At 35.1% G+C, this 22,265-nt stretch overlaps 1 pseudogene across 1 annotated transcript in view; it reads right to left on the bottom strand.

Annotated features, from left to right (window-relative positions):
- LOC143249589 (tyrosine-protein phosphatase Lar-like) overlaps positions 1-22,265 on the bottom strand; it is a 211,262-nt pseudogene that overhangs the window by 63,956 nt on the left and 125,041 nt on the right. The window contains exons 5-6 of the transcript XR_013027843.1: positions 14,062-14,346; positions 897-1,079 (exon numbers count right to left, since the gene is read on the bottom strand). The product of XR_013027843.1 is annotated as a tyrosine-protein phosphatase Lar-like (transcript). The remainder of the gene's footprint in view (positions 1-896; positions 1,080-14,061; positions 14,347-22,265) is intronic.

Consider the following 22,265-nt stretch of genomic DNA (forward strand, 5'->3'; position numbering starts at 1 on the left):
GACCCGCTTGTACTCTGTATCAAGGTTGCAAAAGGATATGAAATTATAGGTACTATCTTGTGTCCTTATTAATCTAGGTTCATAACTATTCAACGAGAATAGCTTCTCTGAATTTTCAGTCAGAGTACTTGGTGGTTTTGGTGAGGGTGACAAATGGTGGTTTCAATTCAGTTGTTACTTATCTATGATTGGTTAAAAAATGTTCTGCAACTATACTTCTTTCATGTTGTTGTTTATAAAGAGTGCCAATATGTTCTAATATCCTCGTGTGTATGGTTCTTAGTGTCTAGTTAAATAAAACCAACATTTTGGTATTAATACATCATCTATACACCGATATGCACTACAGAGATTAAATAACGTTTCGTATCTGTTATTGCTCTCATAAGAGATATTAGTGTGAAGAGAATATACAGTATATCCGTATTATCGTTACTGAATTAAAAGCAAAAAAAATATCCATAAAACATAGATTTTAAGCTGTCTACGTAAACCTAAAACCACTAACTTTGAGATTTATAGATAAACTATAAAACAGCTAAAAACAAACACCGATTAGTAAAAGAAACACTGAAAAGAAGAAGTCTTAGACGTACTACATGGAAAGCAGCTTCAACAAAACTTAACACCAACTTTTGGGTTATTTGTGTCTGACTACGTAGTGGAATTTTACCGTCACTATTAAAGCGAATCAATGAGGAAATAGGATGCAAGCCCGAGACCTTCGAATTTAAAATCCGGGCACACTAACAACTAGGTCACGTCCGGCCCGGACACAAGTTGATAAACTTACTTCCATTATTTCATTGATATATACTTTACCAGTCACCCATGTATACGGTTAATTTGAACGCAGTTGACAGAATGGGTTAAGTTACATTTGTGTTGATACTTACTACCCTGGACGATGGATAGCCGTGGGTCAGCTAGGTTAACAGGAACCATATTCTTCAACCAGTAAATACTAGGCGATGGGTTACCCTCGGCCTGACAGTACAAATTGGTCGTTCTTCCCTTCTCTACTCCCTGCATCGTAGGTTGCATAGTGAATTGAGGGAAGCCTACAGGAATATCGTCTTCTGCGAAGAAAACATGAAACACTATTCTTAATGTACTAAAAAAACTAGGTCATTACTCGGTATGTTTTAATAATAAAAAGAAAACATTTTATTAATACGAGAAGAGATTGGCAAAAGATCCTTGGGTATTTATATTTTAATATTTATAACTAACTGGTACAAAGCTGTTATTTGACAGCAAAGTAGTGTCGATTTTCATATATTACAAATTCAAAGACGGTTAAAAAGTTTTTAAATGAAATAAACTTTAAAAGTTGCAAGTAAGATGCTGAAGGTTATTATCACGCTTTAAAATAGCCTAGTAACCCAAACTTTTGAAATGCCCTTGGAAAAATATTCCGAGATGCCATATAAGGATAAAAAAAAATATTTAATACGGTTTCTAATTTTAATTATAATTCAAATTTCTTGCCACTAGAGTCCTTTACTTATTAGTTACATCCTTTATATGGCAGCGAGTTATTTATTTGAAGTCTACTGTAAGTAATATTGACGTAAACTAACAAATCACTGAATCCTATACAAACGATAATATTTCAGTGAAACATATTATAGTAGATATGTATCTTATATAGCGAAGTGAGTAAAAAAAACAACAACAGACTGTTTGTTTGTTTTTGAATTTCGCACAAAGCACTCGAGGGCTATCTGTGCTAGCCGTCCCTAATTTAGCAGTGTAAGACAAGAGGGAAGGCAGCTAGTCATCACCACCCACCGCCAACTCTTGGGCTACTCTTTTACCAACGAATAGTGGGATTGACCGTCACATTATAACGCCCCCACGACTGAAAGGGCGAGCATGTTTGGCGCGACCAGGATGCGAACCCGCGACCCTCAGATTACGAGTCGCACGTCTTAACACGCTTGGCCATGCCGGGCCAACAGACAGTGAAAATTCACGGTAAATGCAGCTTTACAAAAATGTTTGCACACTTATTCTTCAATAACCATTTGCACATTTATTTGAAAATATATGTGAGAGCCCTGCAAAATACTTCTTTTGAGCGACTCTTTACATGTTCAAGCTAACTTGTGTCAGTAACTTGTTTCTGTTCAACTTAAGTTTCCCAAAGCATTTTACTTCCCCATTTCCGAAGCCCTGTCAATCTCTTACAAGTTTTTTATTCTGTGAATGAAGAGTCAAAATGGAATATTTCAAGTGATTTTTTGTCGAGTGTTGATAAAAGTTGAAAAATCAAATGAACATGGACAAAGATGACAATTCAATACAGACTTTTGAATGTATACAGCAAATAAGATGAATAGTATGATAGTATGTTGGACAAGACTTATTTTACCCAAAACTTTTAATATGTGGAATAATTTGAAGTCCAAAAAATTCTAGTAACATGTAAAACGAAAAAAAATTATACCAACAACGATACAAAAAAAAAAAATAGCAGAGAAGTGTCAAACACGAAAACTATTTGAAAATTAAAGAATCTGTAGTTATTAGAAACACAAGGAAACTATGAAGTTTAACAAGACTTGCTTTACAGATCTTCACAATATATATATATATATATGACAACAAAATGTCCAAAGAAATAATTTTATTTGTTTGTTTTTTTTAATTTCGCGCAAAGTTACACGAGGGTTATCTGCGCTACCTGTCCCTAATTTAGCGGTGTAATAAGACTGGAAGGAAGGCAGCTGGTCATCACCATTCACCGCCAGCTTTTGAGCTACTCTTTTACGAACGAGTATTGGGATTGACTGTTACATTATAATGCCCAAGTATGAAAGGACGAGCAGGTTTCGTGTGACACGGATTCGATCCCGTGACACTCAGAGAACATTATATACGTCTAAATACCAATCTACGTTAAAGAATAATTCTTTTACAGTCCTCTCCGAAAAAAATATTTCATGTGCATTATAAGAACTTATCGTTTTAATTAAAATGCGACTTTACTTCCAAACAACAACAAAAGAAATATCCAACAGAAACATAAACAAGAAGTTAGGGTACGTTAGAAGCGAAGAAATATTCATATTATTGCTACAAAACTCATTGTAACTTTCCATGTAACCACTTTGTGCTTCTTGTTTCAATACACTACCTGAAAACACTTATCACGTTATTATGTAAAACAATAGATATTTTCGCGTCATTAGTATACCTGTAGAAAACACATTAACATTGGCTTAGTGCTAACGCGTCTCGATTAAGACTATTTCATATTACGTCATAATGGCTCGTGCAAGTTATTTGATACACATAACAAGTTAATTACACGGGACACATATTTGAAAAGATCAGATAAAAAGGTGTTCAATGTAGCTAGTTTATTTATCTAGTATTGTAATAAGTACACTATTCGAGTAACGTTGTGTCTAATATAACTATGTATACATTTAATATCCAACAAACAGATTTCCGACGTTCATTCAGATCTTCTCTCGCAGTTTAAAGCTCGTACATACACAGTTTTGTGACAAATTTAACAACCAAAATATGAGGTCACTTATCTAATAAAACAAGTATATACATATAATACATTACACACACTCTTCCATAAACAGAGGTTTACTTCTCACTTTACATAAATTTACACGTACAGTGTCATACATAGAAAACTTGATGTTTCTAACATACTTACAGAAACATGTTAGGCGAATATAATGTTACTTTTTAACATTAACCATCAGTGTTAAGGTACTTCGAAAAGTCAGCGACGTGGAACCTCTAGAATTCATTAGCTAATTACACTACTTGTGTGTGTATCTTAAGAATACATATATACATGTTGAAGCGTGGTACAGAGACGGAACGGTAGATTAGAGATGTAGAGTGAGGAACAAGAATGAACGGAATGTGGACACTGATATCTAGAGAACGAATTCACAACTTTTATATAAAGATCTCCACAGAGCCTTTAAAATTCTACAGCTGGTATTGCTTTAATTAATTCATCTAATTTCAAGATGAATCTCGTTTCACACACGAACTTATAAATGTAACAGCGATAAACTCACAGATATAGATAATGAATGTAGCTGTATTTCAGCTATTATTTCTATGTACAATCATTATTTATAATGATAGATATTGAACAAAAGGATTACATAAACACACATACAGTTACGCCTTTCTATACACACACACATTGTCTGAAGTCAATATATCTGTCTTCTTCAGTATGTTTTACATTTTCCATTCCGTAGTATGTATTTTATAATTCTGTTTTAGTTTTCCAATTTAAAGATAATACTATCCAATGTTTGGAAATACTGATGTAAACATTTTCTGCTTGATAAAAGTAATAAACATGACTCGAATGCAACTACACTACAAATATATAACAGAGGTCTGCTTGTCTGGGTAACTCATCAATTATACCCACTCCCCGGTCCTATTATGACGAGGTGGTTAAGGTACTATACTTGCAATTTACGGTTTCGAATTCTCGACTCATCAGACATGCCCGTTCTTTCAGCCGTAGGGACATTATAATGTGACAATCAATTCCCCTATCGGTTGGTAAAAGAGAAGCCCGTGAGTTGGCGTGGATGGTGGGTGACTAGTTTTCTTTCCCGTAGTCTTTCACTATTAAAACAAACCAACCCCTTCCCCCTATTCGGCCCGGCCTGTACATCAGTCTTTCTTGCAAGCAAACCCTAGGATCGAATCCTAGCTCATACAACTCTGATCAGGGATACGAAGAAAATGATAGTAGACTAGCAGCTGAAACGTTGAATATAAACTAATTGATAATTAGTTTTACAGTGATACAGATTTTCACCCATCAACAGGTCCTTCCGTACTGATGCCGAAATGGACTTACAGTAGAATCGAACCAATACCAAAGACATACACAGTATGATGGTGAACAGCTTATTACTTACCATTCACAATCTCACTAATCAAAAGCAGTTGATAAAAGTTAATGAAAATCCTGACAAGATGACACCTAACAGATACATATGACAAGCTAGAATGTATCACTATGTGGCGATCAGTTTATTGCGGTGCATTATTTATACTTGCCATATACAACCCTTCAATTGGTTTCATTATCGTTAAAACTGTTTTAAACGGTGTTTTTTTGGCGTTTCGTTTTAATATTTACTTAAATCTGTATTTTTCCAAAGTGAATAGCTTCTTACTGAAGTGTACAAATGACAAAAAAAAGTACTTTGTTAGTTCTACTATACAGAAAAGCCTACTTTATCTATTACTATGACACGAACTTTTGATCAAATAAAAGCCTCTTGGTATGCATCATAAGCACAATCACGATTTCTCTAATCAAGCCTGCATCAGTAATGAAGACGTCAGTTTGACGGTAAGGTTCGCTTGAAGCGCCTAACTGTCTACTACGTTCCATGAAATAAATGAATAATACACAGTTTCTCGACGCTTTCAAGAGTCCCTACGTTAACGCATAAATGTAATATTCCACTCATTTCATATGTTACCACTATATATATAAAATCATGTGGGATTTGAGCCGGCCAAAAAAATCCCCAAACCATTACATCACATACCATTAAGAAAGGTTTTTCTAATCCATTTTCATTATACTTGCTCATTATGTAAGATATGTCAAAAACAATATGCTATATAAACTAATGTTCTTTGATAAAACAAATCATATTATTGATACCTCCTCAAACCCCACAAGTATTTGCATCTCATCAGATTTTAAACAGGTGTTATTTGTTAGTAAGCACAAAACTACACAATAGGCTATCTGTGCTCGGCCCACAACGAGCATCGAAACCCGGAGTCTACCGTTTAAGTCCGCAGACATACCGCTATGCCATTGGGTGGCGTTTAAACAGATAAAGTAACTTGACAAGGAAGCTGTTACATAAATTAAGTAAAAGCATTCATTTTAATTGTTTAAAACAAAAAAGCGATGAACTGAACTCTATTAAAACAGTATCCCGAGGTTAAAAAACAAAATATAACAAATGTGTGTGGCTTAGCAGTTAATGTATACTACTAACTTTGAACCTCGAGAATTTGTGGTTAGTGGTTTGGTTTGTTTTGAATTTCGCGCAAAGCTAATCGAGAGCTATCTGCGCTAGCTATCACCACCCACCACCAACTCTTGGGCTATTCTTTTATCAACGAATGCTTGCCCTTTCAGCCGTGGGGGCGTTATAATGTGACGGGGATTCGAAACCGCAACCCTCAGATTACGAGTCGAGTGCCTTAACCACCTGACTATGCTGGGCCTCGTGGTCAGTGACCCGTCTTCACAAATATGCGTTCCGCACTTTGGGGCTATGGGCACACTAAGAGCAACGATTAAATATCTCAATATTCGATCAGAAAAAAGTATTGAAAGAGTTGGCGGTGGGTGCTGTTAGCTAGATGCCTTCTTTCTAGCGCATCATTTCACAATTAGTGACGAATACGCGCAGATAGTCCTTGAGTAGTTTTGAGTGAAAGTCTTTTAAAACATATTTCTTACATTTATTTACATATTCAAAATAGATTGATCATGCAATTGATGTGTTTTAAAATTGATTTTGCGGCCAATAAACGAGGAAACGTACTTTTACTTCGCGTTAATATACAGTTAGTGAATAAGAAGAAAGGATCTTTCCGACCTTGAAACGTGAAAAGACAGTTGGCGCTCGTCTAACACAAGTGTTGTCGTTACCAAAGGCTCGTTTCTTTGACCAATTGTTACTAGACATCTGTCACCAAAGTATATCAACAATGGCAATAGAAAGGGAATGTGTCTATCACTAGAAAAAACTGTAGCCGCCAACTGCTTGTGACAAGATGGAGAAAAAGACGGATGGACAAGCTTATAAAACGCAACAGAAGTTGGAATGTTTTCTAATTGATGTATCCATTCAACAATGGACAATATTTAGTTGTTACAACTGTAACATATGACGAAAATTACAAAAAAAGTCATATGACGTCCTAAAAACTTATTTCAGAAGTTAAGAGGAAAACGTAGCTTCAAGTAGTGTTTAGAATGTAAACTGTGGATAACAAATAAGAGAAAGCGTGTGATATGGTATGGTAAGTCGTGCTGTACCCTATTATGTACTGATGGCAAGGTAAACACACAGATAAAGTAGCCATCAGCACATAATAGGGTACAGCGCGACTTATCATACTACATCATAACAGCTTCATCCTATCTGTGTTAATTCAACAGTGAAACCTTTCGAAAGTTGTATAATCGAAAATGGTTAGGTTGTTTGATCTTCTTAACACACGAATAGTATCTATGGTGAATCTGAAAACAGCTGCAAACAAACTGTGTTCCACTCGACAACAATGTTGGATTTTCACTGATATACAAGCGCTCTTTTAAGAATACAGTTTGAGAATTATTTGCAACTTCAGTATCCAAAACTAGTTTCTAGAAAATGATTGTTACTTCAGCCAACTTCCTTGGATGGTACAGTCAACAGGTTTCAATAGGATTGATCATCCTTTGAGTGAACGCGAACGTCACATTCGCTAACAATCCTATTCCGAGATCTATGAATGAACTGCAGACCATAGTACAAAACAATTAGGGGCTATAATCCCACAACACATTTTATGTGATCTTGCTTTTACTGCAGTAAATGGCGATCCAAACCCAAAATGGCCTTGGGGGCCTAAATAAACTGTTCAATCCCATATACACACACATAATAAATACATAACCTAATACGATACAGGTGTTCAGTGACAAGCAAGTGGGTTATAACAACAGCCGCTCCAAATCTTTCATACTTAAGGAATCAAGGACATATATTACTGTGCGAAAGTGTTAGGACAAGACAAAATTTTGCCATTCTTTCCATTTTATGGGGCTAATTCTTCCATGCCATTACGGAATGCAAATTTCAACACTATAGTAATGCTTCACTGATTTCTGTTGACAAATGAACGAGCCAGGGTGAGAATAATTATTCTTTAGAACTCCCATGTACTTCTTGTACCAAGGACACGCCATAAGAGTTCGGCTTGAATGAACAAAGTGATCAAATTTAGGGTCTGAAATAACTGTAATGGTATCTCACGCAGTGTTTTAACTATGTAGAAATAATATAGCAAAAAGCTAGCATATGGTGCTAATATATTATAGAAGATATCAATTTAGTAGCATTGCACAAATAAACCTTTATAAAAACAGTGTTTAATACTATATATTAAGTTTTGTTGTCATGCTACGGCCCATAAAGCGTGGAGCAGAGTTAGAATAAAAGCTTTACGTGATGATGGTTAGGCTCTCCGACAAATTGCTGCAGCCTTAAAATGTTCCCCAAATACTGTTATGTACACCCTAGATCGTGAGAGGGAGACAAATTAAATTTAAAAATAGGAAAGGAAGATGTAGAACACATAGATTCAATGATACTGACGTAAAGTATCTTCGTTTATGCAGATTTCGGGGCAGAAGAACGACTGCCGCTGATCTCAAGCATGAGATAAACATCCATGTACCAAATAACAGAAAAGTGTCCAGACCTACAGTGTCAAGAAAACTCAACGAGAATGGAATATTTGTCATGTATCAGCTAAAAAAAACACCCAAAAAAACCTCTTCTCTGATCTCCAAATATTAGCAAAAGACTGAAATTTATTAAAAGATACAAAAACCAGAGTGTTGATTATTAGAAAAGGGTGTTATGGACAGGTGAATCCAAGATTTAAATATTTGGTCCAAAGTGTACGTTGTACATCCAGCAAAAGAAAGGTGAAAAATACTTGCCTCAGTGCCTAGCACCTACTGTGAAACATGAGGGAGGTAGTGTGACGGTTTGGGGATGTTTGTCTGCTGAGGCGGCAGGATATATTTCCAAAATAGATGAAATAATGGACCAGCACAAGTACCATCAGACAGGTAATACACAGTGGTTTGTGTATTATTGGTAAAGGATTTTGTTACCAAGAAGATAATAACCCTAAATACTTATCCAACCTATGCAGAAATTACTTAGCTAAGAAAGAAGTTGCTGGAGTCATTCAACTGATGCAATGGCTCCAACAGAGACCTCACCTTAACCCAATGAAGATGATCTGGTATTTTATAGATCAAAAACTTGACAAATCGAAAGTTACTTTCAAAGAAACTTCATGAAAATGTGTTAAGTGTCATTTGAAGTAAAACCTCCAAAAGATAGTTTGATAAAATATGTTGTATAAATGCCTGAAAGAATGTCTGCAGTTATTAAAGCAGAAGGGGAATACACAAAATATTAACTGTTTGCTGAACTCGAGCACTTCCACTGAGTTTCTGTTGTACTATATATGAATATTAATGAAATTTTGACATTTCACCTGAGATTTACCTTCCATTGTTCTTTGAAAGTAGCCTGAAATATAATTTTTTATTCTGTCCTAACACTTCTGCAGACAACTGTATTTAAGATGAAGCCATCCATAAGTAGGGAGTGCACCCTATCTACCTCTGAGCTGAACTGGTATCAAACAACAACTGCAAGATAACAAAGGTATTAACAATCGGAAGCCATTCATGCATTGCTTGTTTACTTAAAAGTAAATATTTCCATAATGTGATCTTAATTCACTGACTGACCTGGAAAGGTATAACTGGTAAATGGAGAGTAACAAGGTTTATGTTTTAAAGGTCATATACAATGGCTGTATCTTGCTGTTTACCACACTGTTGTCCATACTGGAGTTCTGAAGTTAATTGAGTATTGACACCACAAAAAGAAATGTACTGCCAATAGCCTGCCCTTGGAAGTAGTTCAAATACGATGGATGAACCGATTTGGATTTATGTACTGTGATTTCTTTGTTGTGGTATTCCAACGATGAGGTTTTCTTGTACTCTCATCCTAGTGGAGGGCATGCAGGACCACATTCATTGTGCAAGGATTACAACAGAATATCAGGGAATATAGGAATCTACACATAAGAATTTGAATGTGACTGGACACACGTGGTACATGTTGTATAAAACCAGCTGTTTATAGACAACCACTAAACCATCAGAAACATCAAAGTGCACTTCTTACATGAATGATAGCTGAAAAACGCAATTGGTGCAGTATGTGAGATCGATGTTAACATGAAACTCTTGGAAAGAGATGGTATGGCAATGTTCTGCGATTGTTGAAACTGCATGAACGATTCTACCGCTGTAAGACAACAAATTTTATATGTTGACAATGTGAAAACCATTACTACGATGAACAAGCTGCAACACAGTGTTGTTGTACACACGAGAAAAATGTTTGTACGGATGAGAGAAAAGTGAATAAAACCGCAAAACAGATCTAGTTCTAAAGGAGTTAATAATACAGCTAATTGGTTACAAATTTTTGTCTACTTCTAATACCACTCACTTTTCATAAGAGCGAGTACCGGTTACGTGATATATCATCTTATTACCTTTCTTTCTTTCTCTGTGAACCTGACGATGACCGAAGAAGGTCGAAACGTTGTTCACTCCTCTACATAAAAAATTTCCTCAACCCAAACGAGCCGTTGTTACATATATAATTTTATTCCCCTACTTACGTGGTCCATTTTCACTAAAGACAAACTGTTTTCATTACAAACAATGCAAATGTGCACTTAAATAGTTCTACATATTTTAGGGCTGTTCAAGTCATGTGACAATACATTTTCCTTGGTTTATTTGTTTGTAGTTAGTTGCACAACTCCGCAATGGGTTATCTGAGGTGTGCCAATCAAAGGTATCGAAACCTGATTTTTGTCTTACAAATCTGAAATGTTACCGCTGAGCCAATGAGAGGAGGGGCTTCCCTTGACTACATTCCATTAATATTTTGTCATTCGTGAATTAATAAATACATAAAACTCGTAACATATGTGTACATGTGTGTGATCTTCAAAGGTACGAATTTTATGGTTCATTTATCACGTTTAAAACTTGCAACAAGCAGGGATAAATAAGTTCCGACGAAAATGTAGAAAAACTAGGTTTCAATTTTACAGAGTAGAAATTGTTTTCATCTGTTCGTATAATGATTTATATAGTGTCCTTTCTTCACTTTTTTAGGACATTGATTACTTAAACTTTACTCTCTAGAACTATTCTGGGAAAAAGGCAACAAGTTCTAGCAGTTGGTTTATACAAGCTTTTATGTGCAACTGTTATCAGTTCTAAGTTATTTTAGAATAGGTTTTATGTGTTTTTTTTTATTTTTAGGCAAAGTTACTTAATGGTTATCTGCGCTAGTCGTCCCTAATTTTGAAGATTAGAGTAGAGACGGCTAGTAAACACCACCCACTGCAACTTTTTGGCTAATCTTTGACCAATGAATAGAGAGATTGACCGTTAAGTTATAATGACCCATTATGTCTTCAAACCACGATAAACGATTATATAAATACAATATATGGTGCGAAATGATAATTTTGCCTTTATAACATGTTCTTTCAGGCTGTGTTACGCATAGTAAAAGAAAGCTCTATTTTCTCCATGTTGAGTTTGTGTGTAATATTAACCACTATTTTCACCAGAAAAAGGTTTCAACTCACGAACGAATAGACCATGAAGTGATTAAAAGCAGTACTTAGATAAGATTCTAACCAACGCTTTACAAAAAACGCAATCTGTTCAATAGCTCTTGAGGTTTAAAAACCAGTTAAAGTGTTTCTACACGAGAACTAACTCATGGAAAACGAATATAGAAAAAACATCTTTTATTTTATTTTCTCTCTCCTTCTTTTAATACACTCAGCCTGATTGCTTGATTGTAGAAAGAAACAAGGGTATAACGTTAAGTCCACGCTCTTTCTGGATTGTTATCTTCAATTAGAAAGTAGCAGAAGCAGACAGTGAGTGTGCGCATTAAAACAAAACAATAAGGTCGTTAGGCCTTTTATAAAAGCTTCAACTTGCATGCAGTCGTTTCTTTGACCATCTTTAAATGTTTTTATTTCAAATTATATTACTATAAGGGCATCGAAATGCGAAGGAAAAGGCTTGGGTGCAACATCTTAATAATTATTAATTATATTTTTTCTTTTTAAAAATCAGATGATTTTTCATTGACTATTATGTACTTAAATGAAAACAAAACAAGACTAAAACGCCACCTTCATGATAAAGCACAGAAGAAGCAAAATTCTGTTTAAACCACTATCTCCATAAAACCGATTTTCTGAAATTTTTGTAAACATGGATTTTATATATATTTAGAATTAAATTCACACTCTTTCAGACAGGATATCAAGACAGCGGTTTTTCTTTGCAAGAAACACGCGTTTTAATACGTACTGGCGACCAAAGTTTAAAATTTTCTTGCTATTTCATTTACATAGTATAGAATAAACGCTGAAGCAAACAAAGGATATTACTATTCGTCGTCTAAAAATAATTGTTTGTACAAAGTTAACACAATTCATCACTCTATTGTACTTAATTCCAAGTTCGTGCCAAAAATCAATCCAACGATCCCGAGCACATAGAAGAGACTAGGTTTAGTAACGATTATCGTTTTTCAACTCAGTCCAAGAGACAGTCAAACTGCTGCACAGGGGAGTGCTCTGTGAATATATTGACGAATCATTAACATTTCAGAAAATAGGAATCGACGTTAGTTTTCTATAAAAATGAAAATGTAAGATGACGATGACACATCACTGAATGAATTATTTCTATTGGACGTTTTTTTTAAAGACTTATCGTATATTGATGACAGTCTGAAAACTTTACAACGCAAACGAGGGTACTGTATAACAGAAACAGAAGTACTGAACATAGAAGACTGATCTCACATTATAGACCCTACACATGAATATCACGATTAAATAATCAGTAATATTGTCCTGGTCATCGAAGAGTGAGGCAGATTAATGTCATAAAGTACTTTTTTCACATTACTGTCTAGGTATTAAAGTTAAATAATAGGTACACAGATAGCACCTATATCATTTGGGTATTTCAAATCAAACAACGTGTTTCCCAATCTTAGAAGTTCCCTGCATTTGCAGCTTGAGCAAGAATCAAACATTTCGTAATGTTTGGTTTGGTTTGTTTTGAATTTCGAGCAAAGCTACACGAGGGCTATCTGTGCTAGCCGTCTTTAACTTAGCAATGTAAGACTAGAGGGAAGGCAGCTAGTCATCACCACCCACCACTAACTTTAGGGCTACTCTTCTACCAACGAATAGTAGGAATGACCGTCACATTATAACGCTCCCACGGCTGGAAGGGCGAGTATGTTTGGTGTGACAGGGATTGGAACCCGCGACGCTCGGATTACAAGTCGAGTGCCTTAACCACCTGGTCATGCCGGGCCATTTCGTAATGTCAAAAGGCCCCATAACGACATTGGTGCAACAATTCCATTTAAGCAATGCTTGAAGAATCTTAACTACGGCAATTGGTGTAACAATGTCAGAAAAGTCCCCTGACAACATTGTTACAACAATTCAATGCTAGTTGTGTCTAAATACGACAACTGATGCGACACATTTTCTACAGTCCTTTTAAATGTTAGTTGTTTAGTTCATCTAGAATAACTGGTTTTCGAATTTTTGCGTAAATCTATTTCAGAACTATCTACATTAATCTTGAATTAAGAGAGTAGAGGTAAGGCGATTAGCTCATATCCACTGTCAGCTTGAGTTATTACTGTCTGACTAAATAGTGGGGTTTGGCCACTTCTCCTATAAAGCACCCACAGCTCTAAAGTGCGAAGAGCGGTTTTAGTTTTATTTATTTGTGATGAAGGGGCACGAATCTTGAAATTATAGATTCACGGTTCGCCACACCAATCACTAGGCCAGGCTAACCAGATTAATATAAAAAAGGCACTACCTTTTACTTCAGTTTTTAAGAGTAGAATATTAAACGACAAGAATTATAAAGTTTGACCACTTCAATTGTAAGTTAACTAAATATTGTAAGACATTTAAATTTAGCTAAGTTTGGAGAGTTGAGAAAGATTGTCATATTATGGAATTATTAAAATAAACTTCCACTATTTCTGTTTATTAGAATATATATTCATATATTTACTTATTATAAATTAATAAAAATAAATAAACCTATCAATTCTCACTTACCAGAGAGAACACGTAACTCCGCTGCTGCTTTTACCGGTTCTCCAACGCCGTTTTCCGCTACACATTCATAGACAGAGTTGTCTCTCTCGGGGCGTACAGGCTCTATTCGGAGCACAGAGCCATTGGGCATGTCATGAACAGCGTAACGTTGGGTGGTAATTCTTCGGTTATCTTTCCGCCACTCAATCACGGGTTTAGGATTCCCAAATGCGGTACAAATGAAACTAGCCACGCTGCCACTGATCACTGTCTGGTCTCGGGGAGACATCTCGATTCGAGGAGGGTCTGAAAAGGGGAAGAAAAAAAAAGAAAAGATGAATAGGAGGAAAAGTGTGGGTTCTCTTCTTTCTGGGAATGATGGATGAATCTCGAATGTGACCCTCACCGGTAGCATGGCTGAGAATGGTGAAAGCTTTCTCTTGTTGTTTGTCTTTACACACAGTTTACTGTTGATTAAACTCCCATAGGGAATTTACGTGTTAAGTACTCTTCTATAGTGTATGGATGTGGAAAGAACCCGAACGTAAAAAATGTTTGGGAAATGAAAACCATATCCATTGGAAAGGATTACAATTATTTTTTCTAAATCAAAGCGTAGTCAAACATCCATGCTTAATACATGCACACAATGTTCTTTCTGTTCTCCTCACGAAAATAGTTTTTCTGCTTCACCTCAGCAGTCTAAAAAGTAACATCAGTGTAGATAATATGAACATAATTAAGATGATTATTTACCGTTGCATGAGCATACCTAGATATAGGTTTCAAAGGGGATGTTGGGGTTCCCCAGATTTTAAAAAAAAAGTTTAAATATAAAAAATGAAATACAAGCTACAAATCATAACGAATAACTATTAATTTTTTACTTCAAATAATTTGTACATGAAATGGTTTTAAAATATGAGATTTACTAGAGTTTTGTTTGTTTTAGCGTAAAGCTACAAAATATGGCATGTATATGTGTTCTGTCCACCGACGGTAATCAGGCCTCAGATTTTGTGACATTATTGATGACCCTCTGGGGGAACTTTTTTCCAATTTTATAATTATCTACGTCATACATGATACTAAGTACGCGTAAAGTTTAGAACGTAGCCTCCTCTCTCTAACTGTAATTTCGTAGCAGAGCACTTGCTTTCATAATCAGTAAGGGAAAAACAAATATACAAACAAAACGATGTGTTTTGTAACAATGCGCTGATAAACATGTTTTATACATTAAACACAAACATGTCTAATAAAGATAAATATTATTACTTCGATACGTTTATTTATATAAAACTGGAAAATTTTCGGCCCATATATCTTTAATAGAACTAGTAACTGCTTTCAATCGAAAGACACATAGTAAATAACTTGTGTTCTTTAATCAAGAGGGCTTAAAACGATCAAAACTTACGTTCTGAAGTAAATAAAAAAACTAAACACGACCCATATAAAATATTGATAGTCAAACTTATTTATAGTCTGAGAAGTCGTACAAGTAATCAAATTTATGCAACTAAACTTTACAAACTTACTTTCAGAAAAAAAAAGTTACATTTCTGTCATTTGTTATTCCTTAAACTCCATCTGTTATACTTGGATTTATGTTTGCTTACTTCTTTAAGAAATAGGATTCTGTCTTTTTCACTATCCTAAGATTTTTTAAAAAGCTAGTACTAAAGATATAATAGGCTTTTATTCTTCACTTGAGTATTGTACTTTGGTATCATGCATACTGTTATGCTTAAAACTGTAAAATCAATTGCATTTTAAAAAATAGATAACATTAACTCAGAATTTAAAGGTGTTATTAATCTTAAAATATGTCGATAATATCTCTACGATCCCAAAATGTGTATAAAATACGCTCAGTAGTATGCTGAAATAATACACATGAGAAAGACAAAGCAAACATAATTTATAAAAGCCAAATGTCCGCAGGTCAGTCAATCGGTTACGTTTTTTGTTTTTTAGAATTTCGCGCAAAGCTACACGAGGGCTATCTGCGCTAGCCGTCCCTAATTTAGCAGTGTAAGACTAGAGGGAAAGCAGCTAGTCATCATCACCTACTGCCAACTCTTGGGCTACTTCTTTACCAATGAATAGTGGGATTGACGGTTACATTATAACGCCCCCACGGCTGAAAGGGCGAACATGTTTAGTGCGACGGTAGATTCGAATCCCAACCAGTTATGGTCGATTTCTCTAAATTTCGTTAGTTAAATCAATTTCACTTTCTTCATATGATGTTTCCTGTTTTAATTGTACGTCCCTCTTTTGGTTGAATTTATCGCTAGCATAAGTAAGTCCTAAGTTTCGACACTTTTTCTGCTATTTAAAAGCCTATCAAGGAGGAAAGTTTTATACTAAAAATGTATTTAGCATCAAGTTTACTCATTTACCCTTTGTTATGAATAAAATTGTTCAAATGGTGAGAGAGTACTTACAACAAATGCGGTTTTACGATAACTATCTCTTGATCCGCTGTGGGGAATCGAATCCTACACTTTAGTGTTGTAAGTCCCTATACTTACCACTGTCCCATCGTGAGACTGGTTATAAGAAAATTATTGTAATAATGTAATTATGCTGGGAAGAGGCACTCTTTATGTAAAGGAGATGTTGCTCATGATAGGTTTTGGTTTTTCGAAGATATAATCCCCCTCCCACAACTCCATTTTTGACGGGTTTTTAATATTAGTTTGATTGAATATTTTAAGCCAAATTATATTAGCTACGCTTATAGGTATACATGTAGTACAGTTGATAACGTTTCTGTTTTCTTTAGCGTCGTGACACAAGGCAACTAATTTTATTTTATTTTATTTTTAACCAGCTTTGCAATAATTAATTTACTATTTCATTGCGTGCCTGGTCATTAAATACTTTTAAGTGAATGACTTTTAGAATTTCCTTAGCCAGGAAATATGATTTTTCGAGATCTAGGTGTAGGTCCTATGGACTTGCCCTTTAAAAGAAACAAATCAACTAATCATAGGTTAACGACGGTACCACCAATATAATACTACATATATACACGCGCACCTACGCTATGACGTATATAAAAGTTAAGCTAGGAAGTGTGGCTAAAAATTCCACGTATCTTTTACTGCTTTTTCAATTTACCCCTTTTTAATTTTTATATAATATAGAAATTAAAATTTTAAAAAAAAATAGGTATGAGCTTCATTTACCCTAAGATTTACTACTGCGTTGTTCGTTACACTAGCTGCTAAACATTTTATATTAATGTGTTTCATCTATTAACCAAGAACACAATTTTACATTGATTTCATATTATCGTTCTTCTTCTATTTACCAGGAACACAATTTGACATTGGCGCTCTTTTTAAAAACCTCATTTCGCTAAGCTTTCTTTCTCTGAATCTTACGATGACGGAAACCGTTGACTAGATAACTTCATCAGTTTTGCTAATATGCGGTAAAAAAAATGGGAAACCGTGCCTTCCTTGGAACATAGGAAGAGGAATTCAAAATGCTATTTATGGAATAGAATATTACGGTTCATCACTGATGTCGAAAAACAATATTTTACGTAGGGCGAGACTGCGCACACTGAACTATAAAATAGTTCATATCTGAGCGTTATACATAGGTAAACTAACTATAGAAGATTAGGCTTTATGAAAAAACGCCCACGGATGTTTTATTTTTCAATAACTTTTAAGTTTTAGACAAGACGTGAAAAATTTAATAACTTCTAGATACATTTAATTTAGGTTTGTTCTTTAAAAAGATGATAACCAAAGCAATCAGGTCAAGTGTACTATGTTGTTTGATGTAAGCGATCTTAAACTGAAAGCCTATTAATATAAAATATAATTATTCACACTTGTATCTCTGTTCTATTTATAAATTACCAAAATTGCGAAGGTATTTGTAGGTACTGCACAGAACTGGTATTTCCACGAATAATTGTCTTGTTTTTAGTGTGTATATTATGGATAATGTAATTTTAAAGTTGCGATAGATGTTTAAAAACTGTTTGTCAGATTAAGTGTTAACAACTTGTCGACAGTAGTGCATTCATCATTTAAATACAAATTACTTTTGTCTTGACAATATTTAACCATACAATTGTTTTCTGTTTGACCAGTATGTAGGCATTTTACAAAATTATTTGCATAAGTTATTGAATACTAAACATACAAAATTAACGAAGAACACGTTGATTTTCAAACTTCATCTGTAAGAAACAGACAAAAAACACCTTACACTTTAAAACTTTTATTTTTTGTCTTCTTTTTCGATATAGCTCCTTCGAAACTCTGCGTGAAATACTTTCAAGAGATGTATTATAATATTTATTTAATTATTTTTTAAAGAAGCCTTGTGCACGTTTTAAAATAAATGTAGTAACTTGTAGAGAATGGTAAACAAGGAAAGTGTTTTGCTCTACTAAAATAAAATTCATCATTACAAACCGAAACTCTTTACTGGTGATTAAACCTGAGAAAGTTCAATTTGTAAATTCACTACTAAATATTTCTCACTTCAGTAGTAGTCTTTTAAGTGATTAAACAATTAACCATACATAGTTAATATTTTATTGTTAAACACGGTACATCTAAATAACTGGTCAATAAAGGATCATTCTAGAAACCTACACCCTCCGGAAATTTCAGAAGTGCCTACTGTTACCAAGTTAGTTAGAGCTCAGACGTTCATGTGGACAATCACGAAGTAACGTTAGTCACTTCTGCTTTTAAGCTAACCGGAATAAAGATACTAGAGTTTGTATGCAATTATAAACTGGTGTCATCATTATTACTTTAGAATCCCTGGGTCACATATCAGATGATAGTGGTTTACTTTGGAATCCCTGGGTCACATATCAGATGATAGTGGTTTACTTTGGAATCCCTGGGTCACATATCAGATGATAGTGGTTTACTTTGGAATCCCTGAGTCACATATCAGATGATAGTGGTTTACTTTAGAATCCCTGGGTCACATATCAGATGATAGTGGTTTACTTTGGAATCCCTGGGTCACATATCAGATGACAGTGGTTTACTCGGTTTTGCACATATAAACCAAGATTTTTCAAATTATATTCTGATTTGAAATATCTTCATTTCCTCGGTTTGGCTAGTGTTTTATAAATAAAGTGTGCTGAACTCAATCTCTTTTGTTCTGTTTTACAGAATTTGTAACAGTTCAATACTCCCTACTTCAATAGGTATTCTACACCCTTGTGTAAATTAATTGAAACAAGACGGAAAATTACGATATTTTCAGTTATTGCGTTTTATTTCTGAGAATCCACAAATTACTCACAAATTAATACATGATATGACCGCCTTTATTTTTCAAAAGATCATTAATCCGCTTTGGCATCGAGTCCACGAGTTGATTGCAATCTTTACTAATTTTGGGATCGTGGTACCACACCTTAATCAGCTTATTTTTCATAGTAAAGTCTTTTCCTCGAAGTCTTTCTTTACAAATCGCCCAAAGATTTTCAATAGGATTTAAGCTCCCCGCTAGTACAGCGGTATGTCTCCGGATTTTCAACGCTAAAACCAGGGGTGCGATTCCCCTCGGTGGGCTCAGCAGATAGCCCGATGTGGCTTTGCTATATGAAAACACACACATTTAAGTCTGGAGAGTTTCCAGGTCAGTCCAGCACCTTTATTCGCGTTGTAGTCATAAAATTCTTCACAAGTTTCGATGTGTGGCACGGAGCCAGATCTTGCTGAAAAATGCCAGATCTATCTGGAAATCTCTTTTTCAATTCTGGAACGACTCTTCGAAGTTTTGCAGAGAAGAGATTTCCAAATGGATCTGGCATGTCGTAGAAGATATGTAAACCATAGTAGCTGAAAAAGCCTCAAAACATCTTCTTCAAGGGATGTTTTACGAACTGATTGATGTGAGATTCTCGAAGTTTCTCACCTGAAGATCTGCGAACATGCAGACTTCTTTGACCCTGTAAGAAGAAATGAGTCTCGTCACTGAATAACACCTTCCTCCATTGTTCTTGCGTCCAGTTCTTGTATTTCAGACCCCATCGGTACAGTTTTTTCTTCATTGTGTTGATAAGAAGTTGTTTATTTTACTGTTCTCCTTGCCCTTCTAACGCAATTTCGAATGACGTAATATTCCTCAAAATTTTGTTATATATCCCAATAATAGATCGACCGTACTGCAAAACACAGCTAATGACGCCGTCTGCATGAAAAAATGACTATTAAAGGAAATCAGCGGGTCCAGCGAGCCTACACCGGCCGCCATGCTGGAAATATTGTAAAATGACCATTTGTTTCAATTAATTTGCACAACGGTGTAAATTCTGCATTTCTTTTATTGTTGACAACGTAGTTAATAAATAGTGATATCAAGGGAATGATTCCACCTGAAAATGTAAATACTGTTACCTAAATTTCTAACATATAATAAAAAAAAACAACCCTCGAACGAAAATCATATGTGCTAAGAGAAAACAAACACGTGCTTCGCGTATCGAAATTTCATTTTTCTTTTGACTGAGGTATTTTGTCAAATGTAAAGGCACTGCTGTGTACTTAACGTAATCAGAACAATGAAGTGACTTGCTTAGACTACTCGAGAATGGAGGTTAGATACGTACAGTTCTGAACGAATCTTCTGGCCGTCTCAATGTCTGCGATATTAAACCTAGGCGAGTTAAACCTATTCCGCAACACGTGATACCAATCACGCACCTCTAGTACAAAAGACCGAATCGAATGTTCTGGTCTAAAAGAACACATAGATCGACTTACGTAGTAGTATAGAACAGACTTAACGACGCTTACAAAACCTGGGTATGGGGAACAAGTACTATAACGTAACTGATATTGTTCCCAGCACCCTACTCAACAGTGTGACGGTACAGTTACTGTAAGTCTATAAACAAATAAAGAAATTCACACACCCTTAACCCACAAACTCTAATGTATGAGAGATAACATATTCATTCCCTAAATACCTTTGCCTTTGCAATGCACAGTGATATCCCCTCTATACAGATGCAATGCACATTGCTATCCCCCTATACAGATGCAATGCAGTGTTATCCCTATACAGATGCAATGCACAGTGCTATCCCCCTATACAGATGCAATGCACAGTGCTATCCCCCCTATATAGATATGTTAACGTCGTTACTCTTAATTTAATGTTTAGTTTATTGAAGTTTTATAAACTTCTCACGCACGTTACTCTTTTAATTACGTAAATACTATAATAAGCTGTACGTAACTATAAGATTATTCTTTGAAAATGAGAGTTTGTACTAATGATGTCTGTATGTTTTAGATACAATGCTAATTACTGACATAAACTAATTTCAGTTTGAAAAATGACAATAATGCAAGGAAAAATTTCCCTCGTAAAAAACGAGATTTATCTACACACCACGCATTTCAAGATAAATCCGCTTGCTACTAATGTGTTGAAACAGCATAATCTGTTTCGCATAGGACCCAGACTGGCTGACCACATGGTTTTTATTGTATTGAGGTGGTAATGTTTTCTGAACGATAGGTTTGGTTTGAATTTCGCGCAAAGCTATTCGAGGGCTATCTGCGCTAGCTGTCCTTAATTTAGCAGTGTAAGATTAGATGGAAGGCTGCTAGTTATCACCACCCATCGACAACTCTTGGGCTACTCTTTTACAAACGAAAGGGCGAGCATGTTTAGTGTGACGTGGATTCGAACCCGTGACCCTTAGATTACGAGTTGAGTGCTTTAACCACCTGGCCATGCCGAGCCCCTAACGATAGGAATGGTGCTATTTCTAGCAAGATACAAATTCTACTCGAATCTTTCAACTTAACTAGTCTTTACATATTTGTTCTATGTTTAATATGTTTTTAATACGTTCTGCAGTAAGAACGTGTTCCGTGCAGAGACTATGATTAAAACGTTTCTTCGGTTTGAAATTCTTGTTCAAAACGTACTGATGACATTCCTGAAATCCATCTATGATACTGATAACTATTTTAAATTCAGTTATTTTTTTAAAGTGCCACATATGACAGAAGACGTATTACTTTATTAACTGTATTTGGTGTTGCTTTAATGTTTTAATTCGAGGTGGAAAAATCTAATCCTAATTTGAATTTTCTTGTGCACTGTTGATGGAAATGTTGAGCAACAGCTGAATTTTATTTTTCATAATTCAATTCCACAAAAATTACTTTCAGCATTTCGTTGTTTTTGTAGTTTATTAT

This window comes from Tachypleus tridentatus, chromosome 4 (assembly GCF_004210375.1).
Source record: "Tachypleus tridentatus isolate NWPU-2018 chromosome 4, ASM421037v1, whole genome shotgun sequence".
Lineage (NCBI taxonomy): Eukaryota > Metazoa > Arthropoda > Merostomata > Xiphosura > Limulidae > Tachypleus > Tachypleus tridentatus.